The following is a 16,056-nucleotide window of genomic DNA, read 5'->3' on the forward strand; positions in this document are numbered from 1 at the left end:
ACTCACAATTATAAAGATGGAAGTGTTGTTTCCCCTAGCCTTCCACGACCTACAAGGTTTACACCACAACAATTGGAAGAAAAAATAGCAAAAGGGCTTTGTTACTGTTGTGATAGAAAATATACTAAAGGTCATAAGTGTGCTGAGAAGAAATTATTTTACATAGATTGTGAAGAGGAGGAAGAAAAGGAACAAGAAACAACAAAAGAAGAGGATATACAATAGGAACAAACCCTATAGAAAGAAGAAATGGATCCGACCATATCTTGTAATGCATTGGCCGAAATTAGCACCCCTCAAACTATCAAGATAGAAGGACATATCAAGAAGAAAAAGGTAATAGTGTTGATTGATTCGGGCAATACCCATAATTTTATTCATTGTAAGATAGCCAAGGAATTGAATTTATTCCTATATCCAGCACCAAAGTGTCAAGTGATGGTTGCAAGTGGAGGAAGCATAAATTTCTCTGGAAAGTGCCATAATTTCAAGCTATACATGGGATAATATGTATTGAATAGCCGAATGCTTTCTATTCCAATGGGTGGTGTTGATGTTGTACTAGGAGTCCAATGGCTACAATCCTTGGGTACAATATCTTTTAATTTTCAAGAACTTTTCATGAAATTTTCTTCAGAAGGAAAGGAAATTGAATTAAGGAGTATCACAGGAAAAACGGGAAATATAATTAGCTCTAATGGAATGACAAAGCTTCTAAAGAAAGAACAACGAGGCATAATTGCACAATTATGTTCGCTAGAGGCTCCCACATCGAAATCATCTATTTCTCTAGATCTCCAAAAAGCCTTGGACAATCATTCCATGGTATTTGAGACTCCCAAAGGCCTCCCATCTATTCGTGATCATGATCATGCTATTAATTTGATTCTAGGAACTGTTCCTCCAAAAATCAAGCCTTACAAATATCCCTATGCCCAAAAGAGTGAATTGAACGTACGGTTGGCAGAAATACTAGAGGTTGGTATAATTCAACCTAGTCAATGTTTTTTCTCTGCTCCAGTAGTATTGGTTCACAAGAAGGATGGATCATGGCACATGTGTCCGGATTATAAGGAGCTCAACAAGCTCACTATTAAAGATCAAATTCCCATTCCTGTCATTGATGAATTATTGGATGAATTGCATGGATCAATTTACTTCACCAAGTTGGATCTTCATTCAGGATATCATCAAATAAGAATGAAGATTGAAGACATTCCAAAAACAGCATTTAGAACTCATGAGGGTCATTATGAATTTTTGGTCATGCCTTCTGGCCTTACCAATGCACCTTCTACATTTCAAGGTTTGATGAATTCCATTTTCAAACCCTTCCTTAGAAAATTTGTGTTAGTATTTTTTGATGATATACTAATCTACAGCAAGTGTTGGAAGGATCATGTTCAACATGTTGACTGGGTTCTCAAACTATTGAAGGAGAAACAATTATATACAAAAAGCTCCAAATGTTTCTTTGGAGTACAAGTGGTGGAATATCTGGGTCATATTGTATCTCATGAAGGTGTTAAGGTAGACCCTAGAAAAATTAAAACCATTAAGGAATTGAAAATCCCCACATCCCTAAAGCATTTGCGAGGATTTCTCAGGTTGATAGGGTATTATCGCAAGTTTGTTAAGAATTATGGGAGAATAACATCACCTCTAACAACATTATTGAAGAAAGATGCATTTTCATGGACTCCAGAAGCAACGAAGGCCTTTGAACATCTTAAAGAGGCAATGTGCCAAGCACCGGTCTTAGCTACGCCAAACTTCGCAAAAACCTTTATTATGGAGTGCGATGCCTCAGGAAATGGAATTAGTGTTGTTTTAATGCAAGAAGAAAGACCCATTTCTTTTGAAAGTCGTCCAATCAAAGGAAAGTATTTACACAAAGCTATTTATGAGAAGGAAATGTTAGCAATACTACATGCACTTAAGAAATGGTGACCCTACCTAATGGGAAGACACTTCAAGGTAAAAACTGATCATGATAGTCTTAAATACTTCTTAGAACAAAGATTATCTTTAGAAGAGTAGCAAAAATGGGTCACAAAGATGTTGGATTATGACTTTGAAATCATCTACAAAAAATGGAAGCAAAATGTTGTGGAAAATGCACTCTCAATAAAGGATGAGGATGTGGAATCATTTCTTTGCGCCATTTATAGTATCCAACCAGATTGGATAAATGAAGCAAGGGATGAATGGAAGAATGACGAAGAAGTGTGGGCACTCATTCAAAATTTATAACAAGATCCCAATACATCTGATACATTTAGCTGGAAAAATGATTCGTTATGGTACAAAGATCGCTTATACCTATGTAATAAGTCCCAACTCAAACAAAATATTCTTATGGAATTACACACCTCTCCCTTAGTAGGGCACTCAGGATTTCTAAAAACATACCACAGGGTTAAGAAGGAATTTTTTTGGGATGGCCTTAAATCAGATATTCAAAATTTTGTGGTCGAATGTTTAGTTTGACAACAAAATAAAGTTGAAACAATTGAGACCCAAGGTCTATTACAACCTTTATCGATTCCAAGCCAACATTGGGAGGAGGTTCCAATGGATTTTATCACAAGTTTACCCAAGTTCAAAGGAAAGAGTGTTATCGTGGTGGTAGTTGACAGACTTACCAAGTATGCACACTTTTGTGCATTATCTCATCCATTTAAAGTGAGTACAATTTCTACTGCATTTATGGAAACAATTCAAAAGCTACATGGAAACCCAAAGATTATTGTAAGCCAAAGAGATCCCATTTTCACTGGAAATTTTTGGACAGAATTATTTTCTTGTCTTGGTACTTAGTTAGCTCGTAGCTCATCTTATCATCCTCAATCTGATGGGAAAACTGAGATAGTAAACAAATTTTTGGAAGGATATCTTTGTTGCTTTGTATCTGATAAATAGACACCACGGGTCAAATGGTTGCCTCTAACTGAATGGTAGGATAACACTTCCTTCCATACTGCAGCAAAAATGACCCCATTTATGGCACTTTATGGATATCATCCACCATCCATCACATCATATTTAAGAGAAAATTCTAAGGTTCAAGCAGTGGAAGATCACATCGAGCATCAACAACAAGTTCTACAACTCTTAAAGGATAACCTCACTTTGGTGCAGAATAGAATGAAACAACAGGCAGATCAGTGTCGCAGCGAAAGAAGTTTTGATGTAGGATATTGGGTATTCCTACGACTACAACCATATAAACAAATGTCCCTCAAGCAAGTTAAGAAAGATAATAAATTATCACCAAAGTATTATGGTCTGTACAAGGTGTTGCAAAAGATAAGTACTATGGCATATAAATTGGAGCTTCCTGCAGCTTCCCGAGTGCACCCAATTTTCCATGTTTCATGCTTAAATAATGTTATAGGTGACAAGCTCCCAATTCAAATAATATTGTCAGAACTTGATGAGGAAGGAAAATCCATATTGGAATATTAAGCAGTCACAAAAACAAGAACTCGACAGCTATGAAATTGATCAATTTCAAAGTATCTCATCAAGTGGAAGAACTTACCCACTAAGTTCCACATGAGAGGATGAGAATTTTATACATAAGCATATAGAACTACTCAAGCATTGAGGACAACACTTTTTTGAAGGAGAGGGGCATGTTAGGTCCCTATAATACTAGTGATTCCCCATTACTATTGTCATTGTAGCCCTTATTGTTATTGTTGTGCCCCTATTGTCCGCATATTGTTATTATTGTGCCCTATAGAATCCCAAGCTATTTTTATTATTGTGCCCTTATATTATTATTGTTATGTAGGATTTGATTATATTGTGACCCCTTAAACTTCTATATATATAGAAATGAGGTTTCTTCATTTGTATCATCCAAGAATTGTTCATTTTTGTAATGTAAAGGAGGTTGCCCCCTCGAAGAGGCTGATTTCTATGTCGTTGATATATCTTTTCTATCTTTTTGTGAGCTCATTTCATAACAAAAAAAAATAAAATTTCTTGGGAATGATATGTCAAATTTTCCAAGAAACAACATACATGGTAGACCTATATTTTGGTCCTGAACTAGAGCAACAGTCATTATTTTAAGCATAACCTTTTCACTTGATGTAATATTGATATAATTCTATTAGAAGATGAAATTAGATTTATGTATACTATCCAATATAAACTGTTTTTGAAATTTTCTTGAAATAATATCTAAAATCTACTCAAGAACTGGCTACACGACAAAATTCTTTCTTATTTCAGCTTGGACCAATGATAATTTTGGGCAAAATATTCTTGTCTAAGGTCGCATGGTCATGATTCCAATGAAATATTAAATTAAATTCATGTATGTATGTATGTATATATATATATATATATATATATATATATATATATATATATATATATATATATATATATATATAATAGATATATATATATATATCCAATAGAAACAGGTTTGGAATATATGAAGAATTGATTTGTCAAATAGGCTAATGAACGCTCTAGGAGGAAAATTGTTAGTAGTGCTGAATTTAAGACACGCAATTACTAATTTGTGCAAAAAAAATTCATATGATATCAAAATGAAGTGATTCAAATTGTTCTAGAAAATAAAAATATATTTCAAGGACCACATACCTTAGAAATAAGTTTTGAAAATTCCTTCATTTAGTCCCTCAAAATAAAATTTCCCTAACTTTGTTTTTAGTAAGTTCATCAATTCAACTTACTTCATGAATCAGATAAACAACCTATTCCTCCTAAACTATCTTTTAGGAATGCGATTTTTGTTGTCATGGTATATTAATTGATGTAATTCTTCTCTATACCAAAAATTAAAAAGACCCAGTTCCTATATTTTGTGATATGAGTTATATAAGATCTATAGCAAATGTAAGCAACACAAACTGGCAATTTGTAGCAACTTGCTATAGATAAGAATAAAATACTACATCTCCTAAAGTATGATCTTGATATTTTATGTTTTTTGTGTGTGTGTGCCAGCCCTAATGTAATATTATATTGTACCAAAAATCTCATTTACCCATATCACAAGTTGTGAGATATGAATAAAACTTTGTAAGCCATTTACATTGTTCGGGGTGGATGATTTCCACATCTATGGCATCTTAAATATAAAACATGTGGATCTACAACCTATGGATTCACAACATATTCATGTGGATCTATAGTAAATGGTTATGCACCCATTAACTCAAACCCTCTTTAACCTATATCTTGGGGTCCTGTAGCATAAGATAGGTAGAAATTGTAGTTTATGAATCTATAGCATAAGAATTTGTTCCATAGTAGTTGTGTATTTTAAATAATCTCCTATAATGCTTTATCCACAAATGAGTCATTACTCAGAAGGAAATACAAAAAATACACTTCTCCTAATGTTAATCATATTCAAATAAAATACTAAGGAAATACAATGGACAATATCTTAAGACTAAATCTAGTGTTTGGACATTAAAAAGGACTCATACATGGGTATGACTAAGCAAAAAGGATTTATAAATAATGGAAATGTAAGGAAATATTTATTATATTCGTGCTAAAATAAATACCATCACAACTTATTTTCCATTAATGGTCTTTCTACAAGCCATCAAAATGCACATCTTATTGGACATGTTGACTACCACAAACATGTAATCATTCCCTCTTATTTTCTTAAAAAAACCACAACAAATTCCATAGATATACTTCCCCACGGTCCTATAGGGATTATATGTGGATTGTATAGTCCTTTGTTCATTTATAGGGCACTTGATAGTAAATCCCCATATACAACCTTTGACAATTCTAGCCACTTTTCGTACATCTTATGTCAATAAGCACACCTATGCAAATTAGTCATATTCTCCCATGCACCTAAATGTTCCACAAATTTAGAGGTATGAAGCTCCGTTTTTAGTTATACTCTTCTCCTTTGGTAATAAATATTTTCCTTCTCATAGCATAACCCATCTTAAAGGCGGTATCAAATTTTTTGTCTATGTTTATTGATTCTTCTTGACATTATAACTACCGATAGATCCACTTGAATTTTTCATATTTTCCATACTCCTCTTTGTATGCTTTATAGGTGAAGTGCCCCATGTACATAATGCCTCCTAGGGTTATGATTTTTGTGTTCAAGGTCTTAATAACAGATAAACAAAGTTTTTTATAGTTCCCTTCTTATATATAATCACTAGGTGAATTTGTTGTAGAAATCACATGCATTTAAAATGTCTTTCTTACTAGAGCATACCTGAAGTATGAAATTATTAGATAGACTAGTGACTAGTGTGGATATTAATCTCCTTGCCCAATAGAAATTGCTTCCATTTATTCACTTCCTACAACAAAGCATAGAGTTCCTTGCATATGTAAACCAATTCAAAAATACTCCATGAAATACAGGAGTATTATAATATGGTTATTTTGTGTCCTCTTACTTTGTTAATTTATTTTGTTTTATTATGAAATTGAGACACTATAAGAAGTGTTGTTTTTGTATCCTTCTTCTACATCCTCTTGTGCCCCAACAATGCCCTATCAGTTTTCCTTTCTATGTCTTTGTGCCCCAACATCCTCTTTTTGTTTCAATGTCTTTTTTCACATTTCAATTGCTTTGTTTTTTATAATTAGCATCCTATTTTGTCTCTTAGCGTATTTTTTAGTGTCTTGATTGCACCCTTTTTTTAATATCAATTACTAATTATTATCTTTCTAGTGTCTTTATTTTCTAATTAGTGTCCTTATGTTTAAAATAAATACCACATTGGCAACTTTAAATGTGTTCCATAAAAAAAAATTGTATATCGATCATTGCATTATATGCCATCAATCCATTTATATATTTACATTATATAACATTAATAAATTTATGTATTCAATCAATATTTACCTTTAACATTATCAATATTTAAATGATGTAACCATAGTCAATACATCTCAATATAATGAATAAAGACAAAATAAAAGTCATTTAAAAATTCAAAAATATATAATAAAAGTCATTTAGAAATTCAAAATATTTATATGTAATAGTCAATTTTTCTACGTAATATGCGATCTACTATGGCCCATGTGAAATGTAAACTTTAAGCATACAATAAAATATGTTATCCTTATAAACAGGGTATCTATTACCATCCCATGGAAATATGAATATTAAACATATGAGTCAAACCATATCAACAATCACAAGAGGATCATATGTCATCCTTTTCGTCATTATAAGAATACAAAAGAGTAATTAACACTCTTGTGATTAAAAATAAGGTTGTCCATACTTTTATGAGGACAAAATTAATCATAATTTATCTCAACCACCACATATTTGTATAGCTAATATCTAGGGTATATTTTATTTCAACCGTGGTGACTTTCACACATACTCCTTCCACTATGTTTTCATAGGAAAATTACCAAGGTAATATATGATCATTTACGAAAAATTAACATTGTTGTTAATATATGATCATTTACGAAAAATTAACATTGTTGTTAATATATGATCATTTACGAAAAATTAACATTGTTGTTGTGAGAATAATGACAACATGAGAGCATCCTCTTAGATTATTTAAGAATACTATGATTATTTAAAAATATTATTTTTTATAAGAATATTAAAGTTGTATAAAAATAAATTTTAGATACAAAAATAAATAAATAAATCTAAAAATGTTAGTATCAATATTTATCTTTAATATTATTTTTATATAATATTATAAAATTTGGTATAAAAAATAATATATAAAATTTATATTATTTAATATAAAAAAATTAATTTAATTTAATCATAGTTAAAAAATCATTTAATTAATTTAATTTTAATTAAAAAATCATTTATTTTGATAAAAATAAGAATAAAAATTAATATATATTAATTAAATATTTAAAAAGACATTATATTCAAAGTTAATTATTTAAGTTTAATATTCATTTGTGTTATTTTATATTCTCAAAATTATATGTTTTTCTTAAAAAAAAATTATAAAAAAAACATTTATATCTTTTAAATTATTTAACACTTAATCTAATTTTCATACCCAATCAAAATGAAAGTGGAAAATATATATATTAATAATCCAAATTTGCTAATATTATGTTAATTCTTATTCTTTTAAAATAATATAATATATTTTAAATAATTACAATTACAATTACAATTACAATTACAATTACAATTATTTTTTCCTCCGCTTCTCCTATCCTTTTCTCCTCTTCTCATACAGCCCTTTCCTAATTTGCTACCTCATCATTAGAAAACAATGGGCGTCAACCACCTATGAGAATACCTTGCTCTTTTTAAGAGCCATGTGGTCATGGAGCTATATGATTGGGAGGGGAGAAAGTAAGAAAGAAGTAAAGGACTGGCATATAAGTGGGAGGGAAGCAAGTAAGGAAGAAGTACAAGGGTTGGTAAAGGGAAAGCAGATCAAGGAATTAAGGAACTTGTGAGCTAAAGAAGGATTGGAGAAAGGGTTCTACGTGGAAAAGGGAGTTGGGGAAGGAAGTTATCATAAAAGAGGTGGTGGGAAGGGATTTATTTTGTTTTTATTCTTATAAAAAAAATAGTATGTTTTAATTTTATTTGTTTTTATTTTTTATATGTTGGTTTTTTTGGAAAGTTTTTATTTAAATTATTTTTTTTATATAGTTTTTAAATTATTTTTTTATTTTTAATTTAATATTTTTATTTATTTTATAAATTATTTTTTATATATTTGTTTTTAAAATTTATTTTCAAAATTTAAATGTTTTATTTAAAGTATAAAATTGAATAAATATGAAATAAATTAAGAAAGAAAAAAAAAAAGGAAATAATGACATGAAAATAAGTATATTTTAGTGAGGTTCCTCACATTAATGACTTTATCCTTATCAAAAGAGTAAAGGGTGAATGCCATGACAAACTCACAAAGGGGATGGTTGTTTTCCATTGAGGTATGGTTAGATGGAGGCTCTTCATACAAGGTTTTTGTGTTTTTATTGTCATACAAATAAAAACATAACTAATGATTCTATCCTTATCAAAAGAGTAAAGGGTGAATGTCATGACAAGGACACAGAGGGGATGATTATTTTCCATTAAGGTATGGTTAGATTGAGGCTATTTAGACAAGGTTTTATCGTTTCATTGGCATACAAATAAAAAGATAAATATTGGTCATTATAGTAAGTAGTGAAAGGATAGATATTTTTTAATAAGTGATTATTAATGATAATTGTTTTCTGTTTTTTAATGGTAACTGGTGAATCAGAAATTTCAGAGGATTGTTTTGGGTAAGACTCAAGATCAAATCATAATAGTTGCTACTATTCACCCTCAATATCAAGATATTCAAGCTTATATGAATTACTTTCAACATGTTCAATTTTTTTCCACACATGCTAATATGTCTCTAGTGAATAGAACTCGAACGGAGGGAGAATTAAACCCACAAGCTACCACTAGCTATTGTCCCTTGACATAATCACTCTATTAGCAATTATGGGACATTAATACTTTTATTTTTATTTTAAAAGAAAATAAAAATAAATATATTTTTTAATAATATTTTAAGATACTTAAGTGTGGATTTTTTTCACGAGAAATGGAGCTCTGCGAGCATTCTCCGTTATGGCTAGGGTTCCCATAGCTACCTTAATTGTTGGTTTTTGAGTGTTGTGTCAATAAATACACCTATAGATTGTTGTTTGTTGGGTTTCTGTTATAGGGGTAAGACCTAGGCTTTTGCCTACTATGGGTTCAGACTCTGCAAGCCTTGTCCAGCATGGTGCGTCCTCGCTCTAGACACCCTTAGATTGTAGTTGGTTGGTTTTTCATGTTTTCTTGTGGACAGTGTTTGAGGAATATCAAGCGGGTGTTGTGTTTGGTGTGTGGCTCAATCCATGCATAATGAGTGCCCCCAAACAAATTTGTGAAGAAGACAAAATCAATTCCTTCTTTGGACCTAGGATTTTCCTCCCCAATGAAAAAGAATGTGACACTTTTGAAGGAAAAAGGGTTTTTGGGAAATTTTACTAACCTGTGGCCAAGTTATGAAGTTGTTGAAGATTGGGTTTCTATCAAATGGGAAAATCATGAACCCAAGAGCATTTTCTATTGCAAAAATGGGTATTACGCAATTCTTTTTTAGAACCAAGAAGATAGAGACCGAATCTATAAGTAATTTAAGCATCAAGCTTATTTCTATTCTCCTTCAAAATATGTGCAAAGTTTTTACACCCAAATACCCTCAAATGATGAATTACTGGTTTAAAACTATACAAGGCTTTGAATGGGGTCTTGAGATCAAGATACTTTGTTGGACTTCTTTTTTTAAAATAAATAGCAGTGTTAATGGCCTCAGACCAAAAAACATTTGAGAGATTCTTACCTTTAATAATACTTCAAGCACACTGCACCAACGTTTTGTTTTTCCTTTTTGCAACATTATTCTCCTATGGAGTGTAAGGTACTATAAATTATTGCACTATTATGTGATCCTTGTAGTGCTTGATGAAGTTCCCCAACCTGTACTCTCCCCTTGATATGAACAAAGGATGTTTATGAACTTCCATGTTTTCTTCTCTACCATGTTTTTGAATTCTTTGAAATACTCAAAAACATCACTATTTTTCCTAAGTACACCCAAGTGTATCTTGTGCAATCATTAATAAATATTAGAAAATAATAAACACCTCCTCAGGACCTGATCTACATGGGTCCACAAACATCAATATTCACAATTTCTAATATATTTATTCCTCTCCTATTAGAATTAGAGGGAAATTCATCTCTTTCTATGTTTCCTAAAACAAAGCCCTCACAAGCAACATACTCATTCTTTAACATAGGGAGTCCTTAAACTATTCTTTGTTTCTGCAACAATAAAAAATCATGATAATTGATATGATCATACCTCTGGTACCAAAGACATTTTTTTGACATAGTTGTATCAGTCAATGCTTGATGACTCTTATTGGTGACATAAATTTTGTACAGGCCTCCAACTTTGACTCTTGAAGCAATGGGTTTGCAGTCATGCAGTAGGTCCTTTACAATGCAGTGTGTTTTGAAAAATTCAACCTTCATATTCTAATTGTGGACATGGAGATCATATTTTTCTTGATTCCATGCACATACATAACATTATGAATGTGACCGACACTGCCATTTGGAAATGTTACTAGAATTTCTCCATATCCCTTGATCAGATGTGCACAGTCATCACCAAGATAAATGTTGGCACCATTGCTTGTTTCCTTGAAGTTCTCATACGAGCCCCTATTACACGTCATGTGAATCGAAGCTCTAGAATCCATAAACCATGATTGAACATCATCAGTTTCAGTAAACAATGCAGCGTTAGACACAAACAACTTAAGATTCTTGAGATCAAAATTTAGGGCTTCTCCTACAAATGTCTTGAATGTCTTATGTGTTTATGCCTCGCCTTGTCACTTTTCTTCTTATCAATATTTGGCAAGATGCCCACTTTTACCACAATAAAAAAAATTCCATATGGAATCATTTCTAGCATATGACATACCTTGATTTGACTTTGGATATGGCCTTCTCTGAGCTGTACTTACACCTTTAATTCCTTCTCCCTATTTAACTTTAAAAAAATTCTTATTCTCCAAAAGTTCTAAGTCTAGATTTTGAGGCTTCAAATTCTTGTGTCTCTCTTCTTCTTGCATTAGTATACCTGTCAGTTCATCAAAGGTGGGAGCTTTCTCCCTTGTTTAAAGACTTGTAATGGACATCGAATAGTCCTCTAAGATTCTATTTTAAATTAATTGTAACAAGATCATTACTAGGTATTGATTCTCTTATGTCTCCCCCCTTATCTTTCAAGTCTTTGATTCTTGAAACAAAAGTACTAGAAAATTCATTTTATTCCATTATAATGTAAAGGAACTTACTTTTCAAGAAGAGGGTCTGACTTGTATTTTTTGTCTCATATAGATCCTTAAGTGTAGTCCACGTTTCATTAGAGGTCTTGGAATCATGAATGTGAGGGATTATACTAGCTTTCACAGACATCCTTAATAATACCTTTGCTTCATTCTCTCACTTCTTCCAGTCTTGGATCGATGTAGTTGTCATGCCTCCAGCAGCACTTGGCTTTACTTCTTCTCCATTTGTAATTGTCCATACACCATAGCCTTCCATCAGCATTTGCAGCTTAAATTTCCAATTAACATAATTGGAACCATCCAATTTGTTAGATTCATTTGGATATGTTTATGCAAGAGGATATGTCATTTTGACACCAAAAAATTTCACTATAAATAAATATGCAGGGTCAAGGAATTCCAAAGAAAAACCTTTTTATGACCTACCAATATTGTTCTAAAAAAATTCAAAGGAAACTAATTTTTACATACAATTTAACTGTTCATCGCACTTTTGTAGTGTGGCTTGTGCACTGCATTACATAACTTTTCAATTTCGTAAGTTTTCCCTGATCAACGCACTTCTCGCTTAGTGGAGACTATGTTGGTCCAGTGAACTTTCTCTTAATTTAGAGTGTGTTTGGGCATAAACCTCCAAGATGCCTCTTAATGCTAAGTGCATTGGGCATAATCCTCCAAGACACTTACAAGTTTATGCTGAAACCTTTGACTTTAACTTCGATCTCCAAGGAAATTATCACATTCTTTGACAACACTTTTGTACAATTCAACGTAGAACTAAGCCACTTTTCCAATGCAAAGAAGGCATATTACTAGTCAACGATTCTCAAAAGAACAACTCTTGTTTCTCAAGCTTGACCATGTGTTGTCACAATAAATTATTGGTTTGCAATCAACTAGAGTGGTGTGTTTCTCCTAACGCATTTACTTCGATGCACCAAGAAACATTGTTGCAATCCCAACTCAACAAGGGTGGGTATATTATATCATTGTTTTCATCAAGTTTAGTACCATGAAGTTAGTAAGGATCCACCATGCACAGTCAGGTATCGGCTCTTTACACACTACTCCACATGGCTTCTTTAAACTGAGGCAATCCACTCCAATGATAGGTCGATTCTCTTGACTCCAGTGTGGTGAGCCACACACAGGCTTCAACTTGTTCAGCTTCTTAAATCTCTTTTATGACACCAAATCCAAATTCGAATGGGTTTGTATCCATGCAACAACACTCCAGAAAGTAAAAGATGACATGCTCTTCCAAGTGAATATGAAAACAACTCTTCCAATCAATGTGGCTTCACAAATCTTCTTTCTCCATAGTCAGACAATGCTCAGATTTGCAGCCTTGATCTCCAACAGCACCCACATAGAGCATACACAAGCCACACAAATTTTTCACAGGCTGGTTGGCTCCACGCTCACCACAGCGCTTGCAGATGAACACATCCTTAGCTCCACATAGGCAAATTGTCCAAAAACAACATAGGCTTTATGCATCCTCCACAAAATCTCTAGATCTTATTGTTATGATCATCCTCAGCACATCAGGGGCACAACCCACATTCCAGGTTGTGACTCACAGTAGACAGGCTTCGATGGATCGTTTTGACTGCACGAAATTCCACACCAAAGTGACTGACTAACAAAGTTTGGACAAGGCTCTTGCAATAGCTTCTTCCAATAACAATTAAAACCACAACAGACTCAACCACCTCAAAAACTTAATCAATGCCTAAAGCTCTGATACCAAATTAAAAATAGGAAGGTAAAATTTGATGAATGAATCTGTCGCTCACAAGTGAGACGAGCTACACCTGGAGGTTGCCCAATAGCGTTGCCAAATCCTCATTAATCAAATAAAAATAAGATTACACATATCTTATAACAGTACATTTAGTTAGGGAGATGAAACAACTTCCTAGGAAATATGTTCTAAATCCTAAATACAAACACGGTCTAAACAATACAACAACCTCCATTATTTCCAAGTAGACATGTGACCATACATTATGACTATATAAGAAATACATTTTGCAATAAATAATTTGTGTTTTAATTTTAAAAAATTACAAAAATCATTTAATAAGACAAATATTAATTTTCTTTGTGATTAGTGGAATGGCAATTAGGACAGTCTTGTACTCACCTTATATAGGGTCGACTACATTCACTACTACTATAACCATTAGGTGTATCATGCTTGTTATGTCCACTGTTACTATAACCATTAGGCATATCATACTTGTTCCTAATGTAAACATAGGTTAATTTGAGGATCAAACCAAAGTCCACATAATGTTTTACCTAACACATTATATGCTTTACCAATACCAAATGAACTACTTTGGCCTGAGCTAAGATAGAAATTACCTTGATAGATAATGACATTAAAATGATTTAATGTTTCTTCATCTATAATGATAAAATCTTGATTTCCAAAAATTCTCTTATATTAAAAATTTTCATTCTTTTCTTAAACCAATTCAATATTAAATTTTACAACAAATTAAAATAATAATAATAATAATAATAAATAATTATTATATTATTTTTATAATAAATAAATAAAAAAGACAAAATATAATGATATTGTATTCTATCCCCGCATATATATAGATATTCTATTGTAATCATAATCATATCTTCTCCTTCCTCTTATACAGCTTGAGTGGGCCTAATGGTTAAGAGCATGTCTTTCCTTCTAAGAGGTCACAGGTTCAAAACCAGAGGGGGGTAGAGTATGTATGCCTTCATAGACTTAGCATTCAAATTGATGCGCAGAGGTGACCTTAAAAATGGATATTATTATTATTATTATTATTATTATTATTATATTATCATAATAATTTCTTCTCATTATAGATCCACCATAACTAATTATGTTGTAAGGCGTTTCCCTTTGAAATGAATTGCCCCAGCCGCCGCCGTGTCCTATTGTTCACCGTGGATTTGTGGTGTTAGACGATTGAATGAATTTTGATCGTTGATCGAAAACTGAAATAAAACTGAAATAAGTTATGAATAACAGAAAAACGGTTAATGAAGAAGTGTGTGAAATAAGTTATGAATAATAGAAAAAATGGGGAGAAAAGGAGCAGGTAAAGCTGTTAGGTATGACTCTGAGTCCCTTCATTGTGCGGGTTCGCATAGCACTTTCTCTTAAAGGTATTGATTACCAGTTCACATAAGAGAATCTCAGAGCTAAGAGCGAGCTACTACTGAAATCAAACCCTGTTCGCAAAAATTCCCAAAGATCCATATGACCAAGCCATTTCTCGTTTTTGGGCTGCCTTTGTAGACGATAAGGTAATTTAATTCATTCATTAGTAATCGCCTGCATTCATATCTCATCGATCCTTTCCTTGTCTGCTATTTGTGTCTTCGAAAGTTAAAAATATTATTTTTCTATTCAATAACCAATATACTCATGGTTTTAATGTGTGCCCCTCAGTTCTATCCATGTCTGCGAGGAGTTTTCACTGGCCATGGCGAGCAGCTACAAAAAGCAGTGGAAGATAGCGTTACAAACTTTCTTTTGATAGAGGAAGCGCTGCGAACCAACCAGTGCTTCGCAGGAAAACCGTATTTTGGAGGGGATCAGATCGGCTTGATTGACATCGCATTGGGTGGTTTTTCGGCGATTATCAAAGGCCTCGAGAAGGCTACCAATAGCGTTTTAATAGATCCAGAGAAAATGCCATTGTTGAGCGCATGGATGGATCGATTCTGTAAATCCGATGGAGTGAAAGAAGTGATGCCTGATTTTGCCAAGCAGGCGGAATTTATGTCCACTAGGAGAGCCAGTATGATCTCATCGCCTACAGCTAAATAGGGCAAACTTAGCACAGACAGAGGTTATATTTGTTAAAATACGTTAAATTTAGGTAGTCGAGTCAAGTTAAATTTAGGTAGTAGACCAATCCAGCCAAGCAGGCAGAATCTATATCCATTAGGAGAGCGAATATTTTGGGTATGATATCACCACCTACTGCAAATTAGGGCGAACTATGCCGGCCTTATAAACGGAGGACAAGCAGAGAGATTATATTTAAGATGAGTGTTATTCATAGTCTTTGTCTTTTTATTCATCTGGTCAAATTCAACTTTTGAAGTCTAGCTGTTTTATGTTAATTAGTTTGAATAATGTTTTGGTGA

General features: G+C 32.5%; 1 pseudogene; it reads left to right on the forward strand.

Moving 5' to 3' along the window:
• The first annotated feature begins 12,910 nt into the window (after window positions 1–12,910).
• On the forward strand, window positions 12,911–15,733 carry LOC149250161 (glutathione S-transferase U17-like; annotated as a pseudogene).
• Window positions 15,734–16,056: the final 323 nt, after the last annotated feature.

The sequence above is a fragment of the Pinus tabuliformis genome, chromosome 7 (genome assembly GCF_031772625.1).
Source record: "Pinus tabuliformis cultivar Carrire ecotype Pingquan chromosome 7, CPIR1, whole genome shotgun sequence".
Lineage (NCBI taxonomy): Eukaryota > Viridiplantae > Streptophyta > Pinopsida > Pinales > Pinaceae > Pinus > Pinus tabuliformis.